Genomic DNA, 8,194 nt, shown 5'->3' on the forward strand with positions numbered 1-8,194 from the left:
TTTCTCCACTCACATGCATAAGAGCCCTCGAAGAAATAAGCAAAAAGGATACATTGCCAAAGCAATCGGTTAAAAAAAAAAAGAAATTCAAGTAGTAAAAGGTGTTATCTTATCCCTATCTGTAGATGAAATGAGCCTATTAATTTACAGGCTTTAGTACTCCACCCAAAAATTCTTACAGCTGATGAGCAGTCTGGAAATGTAATAGGATACAGGGACAGCATACAGCACTTTCCTAAATGCCAAAGGAAAGGGAGAAAATCAGGAAAACAATCCATTCACAGCAGCTTCGAAAATACTTAGGAATAAATGTAACCAGAAAGCTGTACAATGAAAACTTTAAAGCAGTAGGGGGAAAAATGGAATAAAATATTAGAAGACTGAAAGGCTTTCTATACTCAGCAGAGTAGGAATCCCCATCAACATTCAAAGACTTTCTTCACAGAACGATGGAGGAAACAATAAAATAAAACAGAATTGACATGGGAATGCAAAAGGCCCCAGGTAGTAAATTCGCAAAAGGAGCAAGGCAAGATGCATCACAATATCTGATTTCAAACTATACGAGAGAGTCACAGTAACAACAAAAGCACAATGCTGGCACAAAAGCCGGCCGTGCAAACTAGGGGAGCAGAACCAAAGACGCAGAGTCAGTACTCCATACACACACTCAGCCGATCGTCAGCAGAGGAACCAAACACATTCGCTGAAGAAGCAACCTCCTCAGCAAGCAGTGCTAGGAAACCCAGAGACACCCACTCGGTCAGAAGAAGAATGGAACTAGGCCCCCCTCTCTCGTGCTACGTAAAAATCGATTCAAAACGGAGTAAAGGTTTTCTTTTTAATATAGGAGACTGACTGACACTGTCAGAGGAAAGGCAAGGCAAAATGCCTCAAGATACGGACAGAGACAAGGACAGCCTGCAAAGGGCTCCAGGGGCACCGGGAAGGCATTGCAGGGACTGAGCAAAGGGGACCGCAGGGAACTGAAAACAAAGGAAAGCCATCTCTACACAGCGACGGCCACAGCCAGCAGAACTGAAGGGACAGCCGCAGAGCAGCAAGAGCCTGTCAGCCGTGCATGTAGTAGAATGGGACCCAGATTTTACAAAGAACTAAAGAACTCAGATACCAACCCCCATCAAGAAATAGGCTGATGAATAGACAACTGTCGAAAGATGAATCACAAGTAATAGATGGTTACATGAAAACTTGCCCACCACCCTTAGCCATCAGGGAAATGCAATTTCAAACTACACGAAGATGCCATCCTGTGCTGGTGGAAAGGCCGTCATTAATAGCAGGGCTGGAGAGGTGGTTCGGGGGTTAAGAGCACTGGCTAGCTACTCTTTCGGAGGTCCTGAGTTCAATTCCCAGCAACCACATGGTGGCTCATAACCATCAGTAAATCTGTAATGATAATGAGATCGGGTGCCCTCTTCTGGCATGCAGGCATACGCAATAAATAAATAATCATTTAAAACAATTAAGAAAACGAATAACAATAAATGATGAGGAGGATATGAGCGAAGGAAACCCTTAGAGACTGCTGGTGGCAATAGAAATCAACTCAGCTGCTATTGACATAAATATAGAGATTTCTAAAGAAAGCTAAAACTAGAGTTGTCATTTCCCTGGTTGAGAAAATATATTAAATGTGCATAACGGAGATGTATTAATCCCCAAAGAAGAATGAAACTATGTCCTTTCCAAGAAAACGGATGGAGCAATGGCAAACCATTACATTAAGGCAAATACCATCCGCTTCCTCTCATATTATATGCTAACTTTTAGACACAATTATATAGATACTAGGAAAGTAAGAGGGAGAATGTTTGGGAAACGCTGGGGGAGTAGTGGGAGGAAGCAAGTGCTCGATGCAGGGGTTGAAAATGTCATGGTTTACGCTGCACTTCGGTGAGTATGTCTATTGGAAGCTCCTCACTGTGTTCAGCAAATGTCCGTTGGGTCAGTATCTCAGCCGGGCGTCTTTAGAGAAGCTTCCTCTTGCCGTCTATGGGACCTGATACAGGGACCCACAGCTGGACAATGTGCAGAGTGAGAGACCTTGAAACAGTCCTCCTCAGTGAGAGTCTTCTCAGGACACTATGCAGAAGAGGAGGGTGATGGTAGAGACGAGGGGCATGGAGGTCGCCAAGGAAACTGTCTTGTAGGCACAGCAGGACTGATGCACAAATGGACTAACTCACAGAGATTACAGTAGCATGCACAGGGCCTGCACAAGGTCAAGCCAGACAGGGGCAGGGACCCAGAGCTGAGAGGGGGCGTAGGTGCCACCTTCCACCTCTAACCAGAAGCCACCTCCAATTGCCAAGCACTTGCAAAGGAAAAATTAGTTTTCTCCAATGAAGTCTCCAAGCCCCCAAGTCCAGGAGAAGATGGTAACAAAGGGACTAATGTTGTTTTTGTAGATTTTTTTTTTTTTTTTTTTTTTTTTTTGGTCACATACTGCTTTGTTTGAGCAAACCTTACTGGTCTTTTGCTTGTGTATCATGGTTTTTGAGTGTTAAGGGTTTTGGTGAATGTGTGTGTGTTTCTTTTATTTTTTTTAATGCAGATTTGTTTATTTGCCTGTTTTCTAAAGAGAAAGAGAGAGAGAGAGAGAGAGAGAGAGAGAGAGAACATGAAATTGGATGAGAGGAGAAGTGGGGTAATCTGGGAAGAGATGGAGGGGGAATTGTGATCAAAATACATGAAAAAAAAATTTTTTAACAAAAAAAAAAAAAAAAAACAGAAGAGCTGGCAATGTGCTCAGAAGTTAGAAGTGCTACCTAGCCCGATGATGACTTGGGTTTGATTTTTCTGAACTAGAGAGTGGACTGACAGAACTTACTAGCACAAGCTTTCCTCTGACGTCTATATACGCACACCGAGACACATGCCACCCCACCCCCCCACACCCCACACCCTGCAACCCCTGACTCACACACAAAACCAGTAACTCCATATGCATTTCACCATTCTCACACTAGGGAAGATAAAGTAGGAGAATCATGGTCTGAGGCTGCCTGGCTACCTGCTAAGAGCTTTCTGTCGTAAAGGTAGGCACAGCTGGATGAAACTGAGGGCTCCGATATGAGCAGATATCAAATGGAGGGTATGAGAGCTGGGTGAGCACTGATATTCTCCGCATGGCTCGCAGCTGCTTATTTAAGTCCTGACAGTAGAGGTTTCATATTGGCTCACCCTGCAAAGTCGCACTTTGCATTTCCTCTCCCTTCTCCAAACCACGAGCAACCGCTAGCCATATTCTGTGTCTCCAGATCTCCCTATTTTTGGTATTTCGTATAATTGGTGTGCAGCAATGTGTGGCCCAGTGTGGACTGTGTAGTTTTTTTTTTCAATATATATATGTATGTATTTAATTAATTAATCCCTACCGAATGTGCATCAGTGTTTCATTTCTTTGGTAGCTGAGTAACACCACTGCATTCCGTCACTACCCTGTAGTCTGCCCCACTTCAACGGGTGGACGTGCGGGCTGTTGATGTGTTAAACTAAAAGGTGCTCCTTGCTGCCCCACTGTCTCACTGAAAACTGCCTTCCTAAATTAAAAGTGCGTTTACTGTTTCCGACCTGCTGTCTGGGTTCACTTCTCCTGTTGCTGTGATAACATACCCTAACACCAGCAATGCGAGTGAGAAGTGGGTTATTTTAGCTCACAGTTTGAGAGTACAATCTGTCAGGTGGGATGTGATAGCACTAAGAGTTTGCAGAAAGGAAGCCAAGATGTGTCTCTGCTTAGGAAGGAGAGGGCAATGAATTTGTGAACTGCCAGCTCTCTCCTTTTTTTTTATCTAGCACAGGGTCCTAGTCCAAAAAGTTCTCACTTGAGTTAAACTTATATACATCATCTCTCACAGGCTTGAGCAGAGGCTGGTCTGATCTAGATAACCCTTCACAGGCATGCCCAGAGGCTAGTCTGATCTAGATAACCCTTCACGGGCATGCCCAGAGGCTAGACTAATCTAGATAAACCTCACAGGCATGCCCAGAGGCTAATCTGATCTAGATAACCCTCATAGGTATGTTCAGAGGCTAGTCTGATCTAGCTAACCCTCATAGATATGTTCAGAGGCTGGTCTAATCTAGATAAACCTTCACAGGCATGCCCAGAGACTAATCTAGATAACCCTCACAGGCATCCCCAGAGGTTAGACTAGTCTAGATAATCCCTGGAAGGCATGACCAGAGGTTAGTAGAATCTAGGTAAGCCCTCATGGGTGTGCCTAGAGGATTGTATCCTAGGAGAGTCCAGAATCTGTCAAATTGATACATCAGCATTAACCCTCATGTCCACCAAACAGCATGCCTTAGCCTAATCTGCATTAAACATATTCAGAACAATAAGACCAAACCATATAATACAAAGCCTAACTTGTAATAAAGTGTACACAAACTGGCAATGTGTAGACATTACAAGATAGAAACCATAAAACACAACACCCCAGACCCCCACTGGTAGCACAGTTCTTACAAACTATCGGTCATTTTCCCCTCTCACTTCCTTGTGTGACGAGGAGGTTTCCATCACTGCTCATCGCCAGAGCACATTGCACTGAGTACATTGCTGGCCCAGGAAAACACCAAACTTCAAAACTCTAAGTATAGTTTCTGTAAGCATGTATATCTGATAATAATAATAAGATCTGAAAATTATAGGAAAACATGTCATGTTAGAGATCATTTACTTATATTATGAACAATGATCCCCTTAACATTTATGTACATTTTTTTTCTGTGTATACTTTTTTTTTTTTCATTTTCTCTAGGTCATCTATAGCTAGGCAAGAGACTCCTGGATCAGACAGCAATGCTGTCAATATTCTTTGCAATGTCAAACTGGTTTCCAAAGTTACTGCAACGTTTTACATTTACACCCACAATTGATGAAGATTCTAATTTTTTGACAGTTTTCCCTCAAAGCTTGTGTTTACTATGGTTTTTGCTTTTGTTTGTTTGAGATACAATAGCCCTGCCTGATGTGAGTATGGAGTCTCACTGTGAGTTTGATTTAAATTTCTCTAATGACAAGTGATGCTGATGACATTTCCATCTACTTGCTTGCAGCTTGTGCAAAGCCTGTCCTATTTTTAATTCAATCTACCACCTTTTGTAGATAACCTATGAAAGTTTTTTCTTTACTTATGAGGAAAAGCTATCCTTCTGAAGTCCTGATAACCTAAACTAGCCTTAAATTTCCTGTCTTCTAGCCTCACTTCCCAAGTGCTGGGATTACGGGTATCTGCCACCATGCCCAGCTTTCTGTTCCTCCTTGGTAGCATCTCTCTAAACACACGAAGTTTATTAGTGTTATTATTTTAATGTAGTCCAACTTTGCTCTTTTTGTTGGTGCCCGTGTTGTTAGTGTCGTATGTAAGAAACTTCTGCCTAGCTAGAAAGTAAAGATTCACTCTTGTGTCTTCTCGTAGAAGTTTTGTGGCCTGGCTTTTATGTTTAGGTTGAGGGTCTTTTATTCTTATAAGCAGGACACGACGGAAACGTGAGGAATAGGAGGAGACATGGGGAAAATTAATGTCTCTCTTGGGAGTTGGCATAGAGAGTGACAGGTGTTCCCTTATCAGTCTACCTGTCTTCCCTCCCACTCAAAGGTCTGTGGCCATATGGAGTCTTCCCTCCCACTCAAAGGTCTGTGGCCATATGGAGTCTCTCCCTCCCTCTCAAAGGTCTGTGGTCCTATGGAGTCTCTCCCTCCCTCTCAAAGCTCTGTGGTCCTATGGAGTCTCTCCCTCCCTCTCAAAGGTCTGTGGTCCTATGGAGTCTCTCCCTCCCTCTCAAAGGTCTGTGGTCCTATGGAGTCTCTCCCTCCCTCTCAAAGGTCTGTGGTCGTATGGAGTCTCTGAAGGGAGAAGCCTGGCGGTATGGCCAGCTCCAGCCCCTCCTATGAAGAGCGTATGTCCCTGTGTCCCTCTTCCCAGCCCTTTCCCATCACTGGATAGCCAATAGCATCCATATACAGGGACTAGACAAACGAACCAACACACTTGTGTTTCACAATCAGAAAAATGGTACTGTCCATTTCTAACCTACTATGCAACTTGTTTCCTTGTTAGACATTACCATTTCCCAAATTCCATACTCCTCAAAGAGCTAAAACTCTAGCCTTTTCCCCAAGGTAGCCTGAGTGTTTGGTAAATGACTGACCTGCAGGGATCTGAATAAGACAGAAGAAGACTCTTAATGTTGCCTTGGTTTTTCCCTCTCAGAGTGGAGTATCTCTGGTCACGGACATTCCTTGCCCCTCCCTGGAACAGAATTGCCATAACATTCTTTCCTTTCAGGCGAATGTTCTAGTCAAAATCTGAAGTTCCAGTGCCACGGTTAGCGGTTGGCTGGTCAGGTGGGGATGAGTTCAAGTAGAGATATAGAGCCAGTCCTTGGTCTTATAAACCATTAACTGCAGATTAAAACACTCCTTACTCTCAGCTAATCTTCAAGTGTGATAAAATATACTGGTGTTTGATTTTGTCTTGCCTGACCATGAGAGGCAACTGGGAGGGTGGTTCTATTGATTTAACAGCAATCATGGTGGACTAGTAGACTGTGTGAGTAGGGCCGTAGTGGTTGTATATGTACTGGACATGGACAAGATGTTGTACATTATTCCCTAATCAGTACCACATACAAAAAATTTTCAGAGTATTTATATCTTGACATCTTGTATATATTATAAGTAATATCCATAAACCCTGTTGGATGAAAAAAAAAGAAAACACAGCTCTTATTTCAAAGGCAATTAGAGATCATTTATTCTGCAGCCAAATATTAGTGACTGTGGCCCAGGAACATAGAATCAGGTTTCCCAAATTTCAGGTTTCTGTCTGGCCATGGTTTCTTGAAGGTTTTATAGTAATAAAACCAAGAAAGTTAGAAATCAACACTTTTCAAATGTATTGGTAGAAACTTCAATGGGTTCCTACAAAGCAGGGTAACTCTGCCCTGGGTCTCTGATGCAGTCTGTGGACATTCCTGTCTCCTGTGTTGATGCAATCCAGTGGCCTCTTAAGTTATTGTACCCCAAAAGGTTTCACACAGTAATCGACGGGTGAAAGACAAAAGTAGGCAAGGGATAGCTACTAAGACTCCCCCCCCTCCCCCCGCAAATTGTAACCAGACTCTGAACCTGCAGCACCCCAATCAGTGCACTCCAATCAGTGACCTTAAAATGTTTACTATCTTTTGGGGAATGTTAGTCACATGATCCATTAGTATGCAAATTATCCAAATGATGACCTACTGTGACAAGCACGGAAAGCTTTATGTGGTGGGGGGGGGGGGGCGAAGCCAGGTTAACTGGGTACGGACCCTCTTCCTGTCCTGCCCTCTGTACCTTTCTGTTGAAGAATGAAAATAACATTCTGCCAGCGCTAGCTTGGAACATGCAAAACTCATCAGTTCTTACAATTTAAAGAACTGATAACAATCCCTACATTAAATCTCACAAGCAGTGATTCCGGCTGGGATTCTACTCCTGCGTGTTGCAGAATAGCGACAGTATTTTACCATGCCACTTAGCATTCACACCCGCATACCCAAGGGTGCAGGCTTTCTCTAGCAATACTCCAGATTTCAAAAGTTTGATTGCAGTGTATAATGACACTTCACGAATCATTCTCTTTTTGTGAAACATAAAACTACATGAAAATTGGCTTTTGAGGGGACTGGAGCCTCAGCTCAGCAGTTAAAACCATTGACTGCTTTTCTAGAGGACCTGGATTCAATTTCCAGTACCCACAAGGTGGTTCACAATACTCTGCAACTCCAGTCCCAAGGGATTCGGGACACCAGACTTGAACATGGGTGCGTGAACATATATGCACACAAAGCATTCATATACATGAAATAATTAAATAAATAAATAAATAAAATGTTAAAAAAAAACACTAGAACAATTCAAAAATAAAGTGAAAATGTTTGGGGACATTTTATGCTTTAAGGGTTGAGATATAACAAAAAAGTTACCCTTATAAGCCAAGCCATTCTTGTTCATAACTGCTGTTATGCCACTCACTGGTCTTGTCTACATGTAATTGATGTATGTGTTCAGGGTTAACTTGCTTGCTCTCCTAGAAGCTGCCTTCATGCTTGCCATTTTCCCAGAGAGAAGATCGAGCCGCAAAGAACTTTTTAAAATAGCACAGCCAAGACACAA

The sequence above is a fragment of the Phodopus roborovskii genome, unplaced genomic scaffold (assembly GCF_943737965.1).
Source record: "Phodopus roborovskii unplaced genomic scaffold, PHOROB, whole genome shotgun sequence".
NCBI lineage: Eukaryota > Metazoa > Chordata > Mammalia > Rodentia > Cricetidae > Phodopus > Phodopus roborovskii.